General features: G+C 43.1%; 2 protein-coding genes across 3 annotated transcripts in view; both read left to right on the top strand.

Annotated features, from left to right (window-relative positions):
• The window catches only part of LOC144698102 (uncharacterized), an 862,314-nt gene that overhangs the window by 295,490 nt on the left and 549,934 nt on the right, over window positions 1–16,890 (top strand). The window lies entirely within an intron of this gene.
• Window positions 1–16,890, top strand: part of LOC144698105 (uncharacterized) — a 388,932-nt gene that overhangs the window by 55,884 nt on the left and 316,158 nt on the right. The gene's annotated exons all lie outside the window — the stretch shown is intronic.

Genomic DNA, 16,890 nt, shown 5'->3' with positions numbered 1-16,890 from the left:
ATTGTAAAAAATTGAGGCCCCGGCTCTGATCCTGAGGCACACCACTCGTTACATCTTGCCAACCGGAAAATGACCCATTCATGCCAACCATCTATCCATGTCAATATGTTATCCCCCTCCACCATGAGCTTTTATTCTCAGCAATAACCTTTGATGTGGTACCTCATCAAATGCCTTCTGGAAATCTCAGTACAGTACATCCACCGGTTCCCCTTTATCCACAGCACATGTGACTTTTACAAAGAACTCCAATAATTTGGTTAAACATGATTTATCTTTCAGAAAACCATGGTGACCTTGACAGACGTTAAGGGAAACATTAGAAGCTATTATTAAAGACGTTAATAGCAGGAGAGAAGTTTTGTGATTGGGTGGAAGACAGAAGAGAATAAGTAACACCAGGGATGAGGATGCCAGACAAAAGCAATGTGAATGGATTGGAATGGTAATTGGACGAGTGAAGAAACTAAAGGTGTGGAGAATCATTCTGTTTCTGTTACCTATTTCCGCTCTGATTGGAAATGTGTTGTTTCACTGTTGATCCATTTCTCTTCTGCTCCACGTTGGAAACTGATTCCTTCTCTTCCATTGACTTATGGAAAAATTTAATTGAGCAAATACACAACTGGCACAGGGGAAAGAAAATCATCAATTGAAGCATTGAAACAATGAAACAGAAATATTTATGATCCAGAAGGAGACCATTCGATCCATCATGTCCATGCCAGTACAAAAGGAGCAATCCGGTCTAATCCCATGTTTTAGCTCTTGCTCCATAGCCTTGTAGGTTACAGCACCACAAATGCTTTTCCATGTGTTAGTTCCTTTACTTCAATGGTGGTTTCCGTCTCTATGATCAGCTCAGGCAGTGAGTTCCAGACCCCCACCACCTCCTGTGTGAAATTAATTACTCTACAGCTTTTCTCTAATTCTTCCACCAGATACATTAAGTTGAATTGTTTAGTCTTCCATGGGTCAGCTGGTACCACTCTTGCTTCTAACTTAGAAAATTGTGAGCTCAAACACCATTGCCAGACATGAGCACAACCGCATAGGCTGACATTCCAGTGCAATACGGAGGGAATCCCGCACTTTCGAGTGTAATATGCCTTTTTGACGAGATGTTAAACTGAGGCTTCGTCTGCCCTTGGATGTACAAGATCCCAAATCACAATTTTGACCAAGAACAGGTGGTTAAGAAGGCATATGAAATTCTTGCATTTAATAGCCGAGGCATAGAATATAAGAGCAGGGAGGTTATGCTGGAACTGTATAAAATGCTGGTTAGGCCACAGCTATATTACTGCGTGCAGTTCTGGAATCCACATTATTGCAAGGATTTGATTGCACTAAAGAGAGTGCAGAGCAGATTTACCAGGATGTTGCCTGGGCTGGAGAGTTTTAGTTATGAGGAGAGATTGGATAGACTGGGATTATTTTCCCTGGAGCAGAGAAGATTGAGGGGGGACATGATTGAGGTGTAAAAGATTATGAGGGGCGTAGATAGGGTAGGCAGGAAGGAAGTATTCCCCTTGTTGGAGGGATCAATAACCAGGGGGCATAGATTTAAGGTAAGGGGCAGGAGGTTTACAGGGGATGTGAGGAAGAATTTTTTCACTCAGAGGGTGGTGGGAACCTGGAACTCACTGCCTGAAAGAGTGGAAGAGGCAGAAACCCTCATAACATTTAAGAAGTATTTGGATGTGCACTTGCGATGCCATGGCATACAAGGATCTGGATCTCGTGCTGGAAAATGGGATCAGAATAGTTAGGTACTTGTTTGACCGGTGCAGACTCGATGGGCCGAAGGGCCTTTTTCTCTGCTGTTGACCTCTATGACTCTATGACTCTCTAACAGTGTCCCTTGTCTTGTCCAATATTTATCCCTTAATCAACACCACAAGAACAGATTATCTGGTCATCAATGCGCTGCTGTATGTGGGAGCTTGCTTCATTTCATACATTACAGTGAATACACTTCAAAAGTACATAATTGTCTATAAAACCCTTTGGGATTCCGGTGGTGGTGAAAGGCACTTTACAAATATGAGTATTTGTTTCTTTCTCAATCCATGCCCCTGGTTATTGATTGCTTTGCTCACGGAAATAGGTCCTTTCTTTCTTCTCCATCTCGATTTTATAATTTTATATTCCTCAGTTAAATCTCCTTCGCTTCCTCTGTTCAAAGAAAACAGACCCATCCTATCCAATCTTTCCTCCTCGCTCATTTTGATGTGAATAAGGTTCAGCAGGAGTTTCCCAATGCTTTCTCCTAACCATATAAATCTGATCTTTCTCAGCTGTATTGTATTTGAACTGCACCCACTTCTCTCAGTTCCCCAGTAAGTGTCTATTCTAACCCTTTGACTCTGAGCAGTTTTGCTGGTGCAGCGGTTTGACTGGAAATTTCCCCTTCAAATATCATCATTCATTGTACACTCGGCCATATGTCTGCCGTGCTTCCAGTGAAGCTGGGGACAGTTTTAACTCATAAACCTGGAATTGTGATATGAATAATGGAGTGCTTACTTTGACTTACTTTGAGCCCCGTGATACCTTGGAGGAATAGCTCAAACCGAGGACGTTTCAAGGTCTCAAACTCCATCTACTGAGCTAGCGGGACATATGATGAAGACATGTCCATATCCCTTATCACAGCGAGAATACTGTCTGAATGCAATGGTAGAGAAAGGAATTGACCACCAGAAGCCCAAGATTCCAATGCTTTCCCATCAATCATCAATAACATTATTCACAGCTTCTGCTTCCCAGCTGCACCTCCTTCCAAACATTATGATACATTTTCCTCAGGATTTGTTCCTGGATTTAATATTTACCTGCTTTGTGACCTCATTTTGAAATCAGATTCGCTTCAATCTCCAACACAAGTTGAGTTGCAAATCTGATGGACAAACAATGGAAAACAAGTCAGTCGATAACACAAATCCCATGGTTCTCATTTTCAGATTCACCACAGTCAGCTTTTAAATCAAAGGAAAGAATTTTGTAGTGAAAAGATTTCGAAAGTTGTCGTTGTTTTTATTTGTGACTCACTCACTCGGGTATTCTGTAAATGCTGCTCGGAGTTTCATAGACCGAGATATAATCTACCTGTGTTTCCCTGAACCTGTGCTCGGTGTATTGGGAGCCCGGATTGGAGTATCTTGCGTCCCAGGGATGGGCAGTAACCCGCTGATCGAAGCTGCAGTCGCCGCTTTCTGCTGGCAGCGGGTTATTGGAGAGTGTGGGGCGGGAATATTGCTGCTTTTCTGCTTTTCCCTGTCCCACTCACTGTGCTGCTGGAGGAGGAGGAGTGAATGGGTTTGTTTGAATCCAATGACTTCATAGATTTCCAATGGGTTAGATATAGGTACATGGTTGGTCTAATCGTTTTCTCATTAAACTTGACGTGAATATACATGAGAAAAAAATTGCTTGCGTGAGAATTCACTAAATAACAGAAACACTTGCCTCGATTGTGAAATATTTTCTTGCAGGTAATGTGGACCCTGACAATCCAGAGCTGTGAGAGAATAAACGCCGATGAAGTGAAAACTCCACCGGTGGATGGACTCGAACCACCAACCAAATAGCCAAATACTGAACAAGTACACCACACAAGCTGATGCAAAGCAACCTGGCAAGATACCCACTTAAAACTTCAGATCGTCGCTACCGCATTAGCAATTGTTCTAAAAAGTTTTCTTCTTCCAAACAAAAGGGAGGGACATTCATTGTGGATACATGGAAACAGTTGATTGAGGGATAAACATTGACCAGGAAGCGGGGAGAACTCTCCTGATCTTCTTTCAAATAGGCTCATGGCACCTTTTATATTCTGGTGCCTAAATCCCGTTCATGTCTCTTCTTTCCCGACTGAATAGGAAAGGAGGGGTTTCACCAGACCTACACTGAGTCTCGATTTCCTCGGCTCCCTGGTAGTTTTTCCTCTCCCTCTATTCTGAAGACCGATGCAAAGTGATTCTGCAGCATGTCTGCCATTTCCTCAGTTTCAGTTACAGTATCGCTTTCATCTGCCTTCAGGAGCACACATTGCTGTTAGCCACTCTTTGAGATGGGGAGTAAGTATTTTAACCTGCATCAATAATCCTTTTTTGTTGACTGCACAAACTACTAATCGGCCTGCCGAGTGACGGTTGGAAATGTTTAATAACTTCCAGTTGTTCATGTGTGGTGGAATGGCGGCTGTTTTTATTTTGTTGGATGTTATTCACCTCGACAAGAGGTGTCACGTGGCTGTATGATGCTGACTTTCATAACACAAGTAAATTAGCGAACTCACACTTAACAAAGGGCTTTTGGCAAAGCTTCTTTTTTGCCTAGTTTCGAAAGAGGGACTTTCTGTGTGTTAGATGCACATGATAATCACTACACTACAGAAACGACACACTGCTGAGATCACAATGGACCTGTCCACAATGTTAACCTGTGCCGCCATGCAGCAGCACTTTGGGTCTTTGTTTTGAAGAAATGGATTCAGCTGTTATAAATAGGAATGCTGGGGACAGACTGATCTAACAATGTCATCATAAAATTACACAATACATTAGGAGACAATTCGGCCCACCATGTCTATGATGGCATTTTACAAAGAGCTTTACATAACTCTGATTTTTCTCGCTTTCAAGTCATTGTCCAACTCCCTTTTGAAAACTCTGAGTGAAGAGAAACCATATTGAAAGAGGTGCAGGAGTTTCTGCAATGCCCATGCGCACTGTGTGATCATTAACAAAGTTTCCCTGACCCAATGACATCAAGAGTTGGACTTTAGATTCCGATATAGTTTTTGAACCAAAAAATGTATTTATGCAGCTGATTTCATACTGAACTTCCAAAAGAAATTTATTCAGATCAGGCATGTCCTCATTTTTCTCAGTCGCTCCATATAATCTAATTCCCCTTGCTGTACAACCTGTTACAGAGGCTGTCATAGAAAAGATGGAAAGGTTTGCTGCAGCTATACAAAGCCCTTGTTAGATCACACCTGGAGGGCTGTGGATAGTTCTGGGAACGGCACCTTATAAAGGATCAATATTTGCCTTGAAATTTTCAGAGGAGCCGCATTGATCCTGTTGGTGGGTTTGGAAATTGAAAGTTGTCCATCCGCAGCTTGTGGCACAATTTCCCCTCACTGTTCAATTCATGTTCATGTCGAACACACCGGATGCTGTTATTGACTGAACAAGTCTTCTGTGTTTTAACTAAACACGCTGATACTAAAAAAGAAATAAGGAGGGAAAAGATTAAATATGAGGGTAAGCTAGCCAGTAATATAAAAGAAGAGTGCAAGTGTTTTTTTTAGATATATAAAGGGTAAGAGAGAGGCAAAAGTGGACATTGGGCCGCTGGAAAATGACGATGGAAAAGTAGTAGTGGGGAACAAATAAATGGCGGAGGAACTGAATAGGTACTTTGCATCAGTCTTCACAGTGGAAGACACGAGTGTCATCCCCAACGTTCAAGAGAGTCGGGGGGCGGAGGTGAGTATGGTGGCCATTACCAAGAAGAAGGTGCTAGGAAAACTGAAAGGTCTGAAGGTGGATAAATCACCTGGACCAGATGGATTACACCCCAGAGTTCTGAAGGAGATAGCTGAAGAGATAGTGGAGGCGTTAGTGGCGATCTTTCAGGAATCACTGGAGTCAGGGAGGGTCCCAGAGGACTGGAAAATCGCTAAGGTAACCCCCCTGTTTTAGAAGGGAGTGAGGCAAAAGACAGAAAATTACAGCCTGAATTATTAGCCTGACCTCGGTCGTTGGTAAGATTTTAGAGTCCATTATTAAGGATGAGATTTCAGAATACTTGGAAGTGCATGGTAAAATAGGGCAAAGTCAGCATGGTTTCATCAAGGGGAGGTCATGCCTGACAAATCTGTTAGAATTCTTTGAGGAGGTAACGAGTAGGTTAGACAAAGGAGAGCCAATGGATGTTATCTACTTGGACTTCCAGAAGGCCTTTGACAAGGTGCCGCACAGGAGGCTGCTCAGTAAGATAAGAGCCCATGGTGTTAGAGGCAAGGTACTAGCATTGATAGAAGATTGGCTGTCTGGCAGGAGGCAGAGAGTGGGAATAAGGGGGTCCTTCTCAGGATAGCGGCCGGTGACTAGTGGAGTTCCGCAGGGGTCAGTGTTGGGACCACAACTTTTCACTTTATACATTAATGATCTAGATGAAGGAACTGAGGGCATCCTGGCTAAGTTTGCAGATGATACAAAGATAGGTGGAGGGACAGGTAGTATTGAGGAGGCGGGGAGGCTGAAGAAGGATTTGGATAGGTTAGGAGAATGGGCAAAGAAGTGGCAGATGGAATACAACGTGGGGAAGTGTGAGGTCATGCACTTCGGTAGGAAGAATAGAGGCATAGACTATTTTCTAAATGGGGAGAGAATTCAGAAGTTTGGAGTGAAAAGGGACTTGGGAGTCCTAGTCCAGGATTCTCTTAAGGTTAACTTGCAGGTTGAGTCGGTGGTTAGGAAGGCAAATGCAATGTTGGCATTTATTTCGAGAGGACTAGAATATAAAAGCAGGGATGTGCTGCTGAGGCTTTATAAGGCTCTGGTCAGACCACATTTAGAATATTGTGAGCAATTTTGGGCCCCGTATCTCAGGAAGGATGTGCTGGCCCTGGAGAGGGTCCAGAGGAGGTTCACGAGAATGATCCCAGGAATGAAAGGCTTAACATATGAGGAACGTTTGAGGCTTCCAGGTCTATACTCGATGGAGATTAGAAGGATGAGGGGGGATCTGACTGAAACTTACAGAATACTGAAAGGCCTGGATAGAGTGGACGTGGGGAAGATGTTTCCATTAGTAGGCGAGACTAGGACCCGAGGGCACAGCCTCAGAGTAAAGGGAAGACCTTTTAGAACAGAGATGAGGAGAAACTGCTTTAGCCAGGGAGTGGTGAATCTATGGAATTCATTGCCACAGAAGGCTGTGGAGGCCATAGGTCATTGAGTGTATTTAAGACCGAGATGATAGGTTCTTGATTGGTAAGGGGATCAAAGGTTACGGGGAGAAGGCGGGAGAATGGGGTTGAGAAACTTATCAGCCATGATTGAATGGCGGAGCAGACTCGATGGGCCGAATGGCCTAATTTCTGCTTCTATGTCTTATGGTTTCTTATGGTATATTCGGCGCTCCCTCTCCTGCCGCCCGGAGTTGGCCCTCATCAGGGAATGTTGTTTGAATTGACCCTGGAGTCCCTTTCCCCCGGGATCTACAAAACACGTCACTTCTCTTCTTTCATTCTCACTCTTTCATTCCCAGTTTGAGTCGGTTCTCCTTTCGGGCTCTTCAACAAATCCATTTGGACAGACAAGTGGCAGCTGAAATTTGATGGAAGGAAATGTGAAGTGATTCATTTTGGTTGAAGAGAAGAGAAAACAGGAAATAATGGTTACAATTTTAAAGGGGCTTCTCTGTTGCACAGCAAGTGGTTCGGATCTGGAATATATCAATGTGGTTCAGCCCCACGAGCTGATGAACGCATTTTTACCATCCCAAACTCCATTCACATTAGTTGTGTGGCTTCATGTTAAAAAGGTCCAGAGAGAAAAAGTAGGTTGGAAAGATGCATGCGGAGATTGTTTCTTTCTGTGTTTTTTTATTTCAGTGCAGATTGGTCAGTAACTGAGTGCCCCCCATATGCAACAAAGTGGAGGATGATTGAAATTTTCAATCCAGGCAATGGGAATTTTCGTTTTCACTGTGGTAGCGTGGCCGAGCGGTCTAAGGCGCTGGATTTAGATTCTAGCCCCCATGGAGGTGTGGTCTTAAATCCCACCGCTGCATGAATTTCAGACGGCTCATCTTTTCAGTCAAATCCCTTAGTGTGTGCTCAGGACGTCTACAGTGCTCCATCCTGTCGGAAAGATCGAGGAAATTGCAGGGCAGCCAGGAATTGGTGGGGCTGCATGTCTTCGTTCTCTGCTGTAACCATTCTATGATTTTACGAGCAGAGCATTATACTTTAAATGGCCTCTGCGTACAGAGCTGAGTGGTTAAGGTAATGGGTTTGAGAATCCTTTAGAGTTTCCAGATACAGGTTCAAATCCTGCCAGATTACATTTCTCACTGTTCCTGTTTTAAGAATGAGTTAGAGAATTAATCATCAAGTAAATGGACTAAAAAAATCTTTCAAATTCTCCCGTGTACTTTTCATTTCCGTTCATCCGCATTCATCAAATTTGCAGTTGGAAATGGAACAAAAACGGAGCCAATTTGATGACGTCCTTGCTTTCTGGACGTTTGTCTCTCCTGACGCCTCTGTCACTATTGGTTTCTATGTCTGTGTGTGTTCCTTTCCATGTGTCAATGTGGTTCAGTTCCTTGTGGTAGTGAACGCATTTTTGCCATCGCAAACTTCACTCACTTTCGTTATGTATCTTCATGGTAAACGATACAAGGAATAACAGTAGGTTTAAAAGTTGCAAGAGGAGATGGACATTTCTGGAATTCGGTCAGTAGTTGGTTCCGTAGCTCAGTGATTAGAGCAGAACCCTTAAAATTCGTACCGCGTTCGATCCTGGCTGTAGCCTACAATTAAACTTTAGCTTAGCCTAATGATAAGGAGTGGGGGAGGATGCAGATAGGCTGAAAGAGATATATATAAAGCTCAGGGCAATTAAGATAGCAGATGGCGCATCATTTCAGAATAGGTGAAGCTGCTCAGTCGGTCCAAAAGAATAAGAAAACGCCGAACTATTTCAGTACAGTCAATAGTTATGGGATGAACTGAATGCAAAGTACAGGACATTGGTAAGAACACATCTGGAGTCCTGTTTACAGCACTGGCCTCTTTATTTAAGGAAATATGTAAATGCGTTAGCATAGTTCAGAGAAGGGTTACTGGACTGTTATGACACGGCAGTTGGTAACGGCTGAGTTAATCTTCATCAAGGCAACAATAACCCATACACTCCAAACAGACAACAGACACAGCACATTATATCTTACGAAATCAAAATGAGGTTCTTTTCAATTTGTTCCTTCGCAGACACAGTGGTAAGCTTACAGGAGGCATAGATCTTCCATGCCTCTGAATTCCACACACAAAACTTTTCTGGATGTACCTAGTCTTCCCTTTGAACGCAAAACCTCATTGCATCACCAGGGCCTTGAACTCCACCTCTTCTAACAAAAAACCTCTTTCATAGCACCAATCTTATTAGTAATATGAACATATTGTTTGGTGTTTCCTAGCCAGGTGCAAGATTTCGCCCCCAATCTTTGAATGGTTTATTCAACAGAATGCAAATGTGCTCTCTACCTTACTGTTTCCACCTCATAACTACTATACATTAACACACCCATACTAGCTGGCTTTAATCCAATTGAGGCACACGCAGACACACCCACAGACACAGACCCCACTACAAGTCCAATTTAAAAATAATTTCCAATAACATTAAATACATTAATATCTCTTCATGACATAGACCATTACCAAGAAGGCGTTCATTGTTTTAAGAGGAAAGGTTGGACAAGTTAGGCTTGTATCCACTGGAGTTTGAAAGAGTAAGAGGTGACTTGATCGAAATCTTTAAGATCCCGAAGGGTCTTAACAAGGTTGATGTGGAGAGGATGTTTCCTCTTGTGGGAGAATCTGGAACTGGGGGTTCACAGTTTCAAAATAAGGCGTCGCTCATTTAAGGCAGAAATTAGGAGAAATTATTTTCTCTCATAGGGTCATGAGTCTTCATAACTCTTCCTCAAAAGGCAGTGGAAGCAGAGTCTTTGAATATTTTAAAGGCAGAGCTAGATAGATTTTTGATCAACAAGGGGGTGAAAGGCTATCAAGGGTAGGTGGGAGGTTACAATCAGATCAGCTGTGATCTTATTGAATGGTGAAGCAGGCTTGAAGGGCCGAGTGAACTCTCCTGCTCCTAGTTTGTATGTTCACACGTTATTTGAGTCCAGACTGCTTACCGGCTCAGCGCCCAATTGCCACAAAGTCGAGAAGATTGAAATTTTCACTGAACAGCATGTAAACAGCCAGTGGATTCAATCGGTGCGATGGTGTGTTCCAGTTCTAGATGTGCAATCATAGAATCAATTTCTATTTGTTGCTTTGAACCCAATATTTCTAATGGGTTGGATGTTATGCATATGTGTGATCTAACTTATCTCATTTTCTTTGAAATGAATATTCATAAAACTACTTGTCTGGGAACTTACTGGATAACAGCAGGGCTGGCAAAGTTTGTACAACATTTCCTTGAAGCCAAAGGACACGACACAGAACTGCCTCGGGAAGAGAAGTAGAAGTAAAACGCCAATGTTTGAGTTGACAGTAGAATTCGCTAAACAAGATGTTACAGAAACACCCTGGTGACCTAATGGTTAGGATTCGGTGCGCTCATCGCCCAAATTTGATTCCCGGTCTCGCTGTTGTGCAAAATATCACAACCAAAAACCAATTTCTGATTCAAAAACTCTATCGTGCCCAACACCTCATCCCCTTCCCACAGCACCTTCCCATGCAATCGCAGGAGGTGTAACATTTTACCTTCTCCCTTCTCACCGTCCAAGGCCCCAAACACTCCTTCCAGGTGAAGCAAAGATTTATTTGCACTTCTTACAATTCAGCCTATTGTATTCTCTGCTCACAATGTGGTCTCCTCCACACTGGGGAGACTAAACACTCTCTGACTGTCCGCTTTGCAGAACACCTTCACACAGTCCGCAAGAATGACCCAGACCTGTCTTTCACTTGCCATTTCAATTCACACCTTGCCCTCACGCTCACATTTCTGTCTTCAGCCTTCTACAATGTTCCGGTGAAGCCCAACGCAAACTGGAGGAACAGCACCTCATCTTCTCATTAGACACTCTACAGCCTTCTGGACTCAACATTGAGGTCAACAAATTCACATTATGAACTCTGTCCTCCATTTTAATTTCCCTGCAGCCTCCACACCCCCAAGTGCCAGTCTGCATCTTGTTCTTCTGTTTTGCTTTCAGACAGCGCTGACCCTTTTTCTGCTATTAACACATTCTGCTATTTTGCTTCCAGTCAGTGCTGACCTTTGTCTAGATATTAACGCCTGCTTTCATAATTAATAATATCATTCCCGTTGCCTTTGACTTGTGTTCCATGATATCTTTGTTACTGAATCTCTCCTGACCTCAAACCTATCCCTGAACTTTTTTGCTCCATCTACTCCACCCACCCTCGTCAGCAGCATAAAACGCATCATATTTCTACCTCCCTTGAGTTCTGAAGAAGAGTCATATGGACTGGAAGCGTGAACTCTGTTTCTGTCTCCACAGGTGCTGTCAGACCTGCTGTGAAATTCAGCGACCCTCTGTTTTTATTAGAGCACGAATTCCTGGCTTTATCATAATATAAAATGCATAGCAAGTCGGCCAAAATCCATGGAACGAGGAGCAGAGTTAAATTTCCACGTGGGTATTAAATAGAACTGGAAATGACTGAGGCGGAGATTGAAAGTTGAAAGATGTATCATGAAAGTGGAGGAATTTGATATCGCCTTGCACGGTTTCACAGGAGCCGCAGGGATTAGGTTGGTGGCTTTTGGAAATTGGATTTTGCAATTCACAGCTTTTAGTACTATTTCACCACACTGTGAATTTCATGTTCTTGCCAATGGCAATGGTTGTTTTAATTGGCTGAATAGGTCATTTTGTCTCAGGAGAAAGTGGTCTGAAATGAAAACAAATGGCAAAAGTATCGTTTATCAAACTGCCGGGGTAGCCTCCGTGCTGGCATGGTGGCTGGGACTTGCCGTGGCCCGGGTTCAATTTCTCGTGTGAGAATTAGGGTTCTTTGCTCATGTCCACATTGCTCGAACAGAGCGATTTTTTTATTGATTTAAAACTGAAAACGCATAACAGCCTGTGCCGAATCAGTGGAGTGTGTGTTTGAAGCATCCCATCAGAGCTGGTATCAGAGGGAATGGAGCAGGGAGAGAGGATCCCTGGGGTGATATTCAGTGAGTTCAGGAGGATCGTATCAGAGGGAATGGAGCAGGGGGAGAGGATACTTGGGGTGATGTTCAGTGAGTTCAGGAGGATGGTATCAGAGGGAATGGAGCAGGGAGAGAGGATCCCTGGGGTGATGTTCAGTGAGTTCAGGAGGATGGTATCAGAGGGAATGGAGCAGGGAGAGAGGATCCCTGGGGTGATGTTCAGTGAGTTCAGGAGGATGGTATCAGAGGGAATGGAGCAGGGAGAGAGGATCCCTGGGGTGAAGTTTAGTGAGTTCAGTTGTTTGTTGCGTCAGGCAGGCCGCAGGGCCTGGGAATTTCCACGATTTGTGCTCCCCGTTGTTCCTGATAAGACCCAAACTGTGGTGATACTTCGCAGGATTACTGCTCGATAATATGTCTGTGTCAGATCGGCCCTAGTCTCTAGGAATCATCTCATGGTTTGTGTCAACGGTTCAGTCTGCGGTATTTGTGCATTTTTTGTTATTCATGCGATATAGGCGTGGCTGTCTGGGCCAGCATTTATTGCACATCCCTAATTGCATTGAGAAGGTGGATTGTGACGTCTCTGCCTTGTGAGTGTTTAATTGGACAAATTAGAGAGAATCCAGGCGAATGCTCTGGGCGCATGGGTTCAAATCCCAACATGGCAGCTGCTGGAATGTGAATTCAATTATTAAAACCTGGGATTGAAAACTAGCCTCAGTAATGGTGACCATGACAACTGTCACCGATTGTCGTAAAAACCCATCTGCTGCACTAATATCCTTTAGTGAAGGGAATCTGCCATCCTTACCCAGCCTGGCCGACATGTGATTCCAGGTCGACAGCAACCTGACTGACACTTAACTGCCCTCTGAAATGGCCTTGGAAGCCGGGCTGTTCTGGGCGGCCTTGCCAGCGACACCCACACCTCATGAAAGGGTAAAGAGATAAAAAAAAACTTTTATTCCCTATCTAACCCCTGCTGCACCGACCCTGGGAGTGTAAGATGGGACAGTGTAAAGGAAACTTTCGTCCTCCATATACTGTCCTGTATGGGCCTCTGATGAAGCAGATCCCTGCTGTTTACAATTACCTGACATGTGACTGTGACAGGCCTGAGTATGAGTGAAATCACCGAGGTTCCCCTCGCTGTGTAATCATCCTGGCTCTGGGGTTTGCCAGAAAAAGGTAGAGGTAAAGGTGTATTAACACCGATGGGTCGCTGGGTGGCGCAGTGACTCTTTCACTGAAGGACCTTGGGCTCTGAAGAAGAGTCATGAGGACTCGAAACGTTAACTCTTTTTTTTCTCCACAGATGCTGTTGGGCCTGCTGAGTTTTTCCAGCATTTTCTGTTTTTGATTCACATCCCAAACAGGAATGGTTAAAAAAAATCTGGGAAAGGGGAGGAAACAGTGTAATAGGGGAAATGGAGCGGTGTCGATGGGCCTGGGGGAAAGGAGTTCAGCAAAGTCAGTTCGTTTCACATTCATGATTTATTAACAATTTTGGAGAACATTTTACAGAAAAGTTTATTTTAAAGTCAACTGGACTGAATATGATGACTGAGTCACACTGAGAACAGAACACATTCGCTCTGAACTGCCAACTGTATGTACAGCTGTGACAGAGACCAGAAAGAGAAAACCGGAGCTCAACATAAAGGGAAGGGAAAAATTGTGAATGAGGAATGAGAAAAGCTACTTATTTACATATGGAATTCAAACTACTGGGGAATTATAAGCTACAATTACAATACAGCCATAATTATCTCGCACATTTCAAACAGAGAAACGGAAATACCGTCCATGACTGTCTTAGTTATAAATTCGGAAACATGAACTGAAGGTATTTCATTTTTAGATTCACCGAGAGGACATATTTTAAATTCGTAATACGGAGATCTCAATAAACGGCTGAGGAAAATCTACGGTGTCCAAAATTCAACCGGTCACTTGATCTGCAAAAGAGGATAAAATAATGAAGCAGATGTTTAGAATGTGGGACATTTATCTTAGTGTTTTAATCAATGAAACATTGAGAGATTTTTCAAATCGCTTCTGTCAGTCTGAAGTGTGAGCGGATTGAATCTTCTGACCTTCACCAGAGTGACGGCAGTGCTGTAGAAAATGCTCAGGAAGAACAGGATGATGAATGTGGAAGCGGTTGTCCAGATGTTGCCGTTATCATCCTCAGAGTCTTCAATCCAGGTGCGATCTGTGGAATCTGCGAGGATATAACCGAGGAAATGTAATTAGGTTGTTTATTAATCTTGGATATCTTTTAAAAAATATACTCTTTACTCTTTCCTAAGTTATTAATGTATTCTCTAATTTAATGTTCAATATATATCTACTGTTAAGCTCGTGAATTTCAGCAACCTATCTCTGTAACTATCTCCACAGCTGTTCCTCCTTTACAATCCTCGTATAGTCCGAGTCGGAAAATATAGAAAATTATCTCCAATATCAGTTTATTTTCGAACAATTTCGTACGATCTATTATTGGAGAATATTATGATGGATATCGAGAAAGATTCACTGAGCAACTTATTTTGAAACTGTGAACGTTGCTTTTTAAAATCTCGGATGTGAGTTCCCATCTTGGTTGTCTATTTGTGATGGGAATGTTTGGTGCGTCATTAACTTAAATCAGTTTCTCAGTAAGAACATTGTTTCAGTGTGCTTTTCGGATCATTATGTAATAGGGACAATTGCCGGAGAATACATTGGTTAAAAAAGTGCATTTGAATTATACCTTCTTCAATAGCCTGGCGTTTGTGTCATGCTTTAGCTTTTGTGTATGTGTGCATGAGTATATCGTGCCTTGCATCACCCTTTGTTTCTGTGTCCATATGTGTGTATGAGTATTGAGGTGTGTTCATTTGCCAATGAGTGCTGACTTGTGCATTTTTGTGTCTGCGTCTGCATGTATATTTTGCTTTTTTGCCAATGTGTATGTATGAGTGTGTTATTGTGTGTATTTATGTATTGATATCTATGTTTATTTATTACTATATGTGTTAATGTGTGTTTATGCGTTCTTGTCTGCTAATATAAGTGTTAATGTTTCCTTTTGTGTTCCACGTATGTGTCAGCATATTAATGTCTGTGTCACAGCGTGTGTGTGTGAGAGAGAGTTTTTAATGTGTGCATTTGTGTGTTGATGGATATTTAGAACTATGTATCAATGTGTGTTTATGTTTTCATACGTATTAACGTGTGTTTTTGTGTTCTCGTGTGTATAAGCGTGTTTCATGTTTGTGTCTACATGTGTGCCTGTGAATGTGTTAGTCTGTTCCTCTATGTGTTTGTCTGTCTGGGTGTCGTCTGCTCATGTGTGTGCATGTGTTCATGTGTATCCATGCACTTGTTTTAATGTGTATGATAGTGTGTGTCTTTTCGTCTGTATTTCTGTCATTGTGAATGTGTGATGATGCATATTTGTGTCCTTGTAAGAATCTGCTTGTCTGGTTTTATCTGTTTGTGTGTGTGTGATTGTGTATGTGTGTGTTCCTGTGCCTGCATTTGTGTGTGTATTTGTGTTTGGGTGTGATTGTGTGTGTGTATGTGATTGTGTGTGCGCATGTGTGTCTGTCTGTGCGTCTGTGCCTATGTGTTTGTGTGTGCGCGTATGTGTATTTGTCTATGTGTGTGTGTTTGTGTGTCTGCCTGTGTTTGTGTGTGTGTCTGTGCCTCTGTGTGTGTATGTGTGTGCCTATGTATGTATGTGTGTGTGTCTGCCTGTACTGTGTGTGTTTGTGTCTGCGTGTCTGTGCCTATGTGTGTATGTATGTATGTTTTTGTGTGTCCATTTGTGTCCCTTGTGTGCATTTTTACTATTTTTCCGAGTTTCACAAGGTCCCAACGACCGAGTCTGACCCTGATAGTGAAAATTTTGGTGAATATTTTCAATGTTCTGTATAAACGTGTTTTCTGTGAGATGCAAGGTGATATCAGGTGAACGAATGCAAACAATCAACCATCTGCCTCATAAAATTCAGGGGCAGAACCGTGAACAACCCAGGGAGGATTTAATAACCAGTTCAGAATCGGATGATGAGAAATCAATCTTAGCATAAGATTAACAGGAGCAAGAGTGTGACAACTTCTTAAAATTATGTTGCATAAATATATATTTTACAACATTTTAAGCATGATGGGACTTTAAAACCAGTGGCCAGTAAGCTAGAAGCCGACTTCTGCTGTTGGTAACTGGGTCCTTACAGCAAAGGCCCGTTCCCTTCCAGATTCTCTGCTCGGGGACTGAGAGTCCAGTGAGTTAATAGTTTTGCTCCGTCTGGTTGGCGAAGCAATTTCCTTTTCGGTTCTCTCTGCTGAGAAGGTGGAGACACACCGGGTTAACCAATGACCTTCCTCGTCTTTCTGTTTAGCTAGTGGTGGTAAAATTGGCTAAAAATTTTCTTTTCAGTTTTCTCTGTTAGTGAAGTGGGGGTACAGTGGGTTAACAATTTCCCTTCCCCCTCTCTCTGTTGGGGAAGTGGATGTACATTGGGTTAACAATTTCCCTTCCCCCTCTCTCTGTTGGGGAAGTGGGGGTACAGTGGGTTAACAATTTCCCTTCCCCCTCTCTCTGTTTGGGAAGTGCGGGTACAGTGGGTTAACAATTTCCCTTCCCCCTCTCTCTGTTGGGGAAGTGGGGGTACAGTGGGTTAACAATTTCCCTTCCCCCTCTCTCTGTTGGGGAAGTGGGGGTACAGTGGGTTAACAATTTCCCTTCCCCCTCTCTCTGTTGGGGAAGTGGGGGTACAGTGAGTTAACAATTTCCCTTCCCCCTCTCTCTGTTGGGGAAGTGGGGGTACAGTCGGTTAACAATTTCCCCTCCCCCTCTCTCTGTTGGGGAGGTGGAGGTACAGTGGGTTAATAATTTCCCCTCCCCCTCTCTCTGTTGGGGAAGTGGGGGTACAGTGGGTTA

This window comes from Cetorhinus maximus, chromosome 23 (genome assembly GCF_964194155.1).
Source record: "Cetorhinus maximus chromosome 23, sCetMax3.hap1.1, whole genome shotgun sequence".
NCBI classification, from domain to species: Eukaryota; Metazoa; Chordata; class Chondrichthyes; order Lamniformes; family Cetorhinidae; genus Cetorhinus; species Cetorhinus maximus.
The sequence above is the reverse complement of the archived record's forward strand: the minus strand, read 5'-3'. Positions and strand labels throughout refer to the sequence as shown.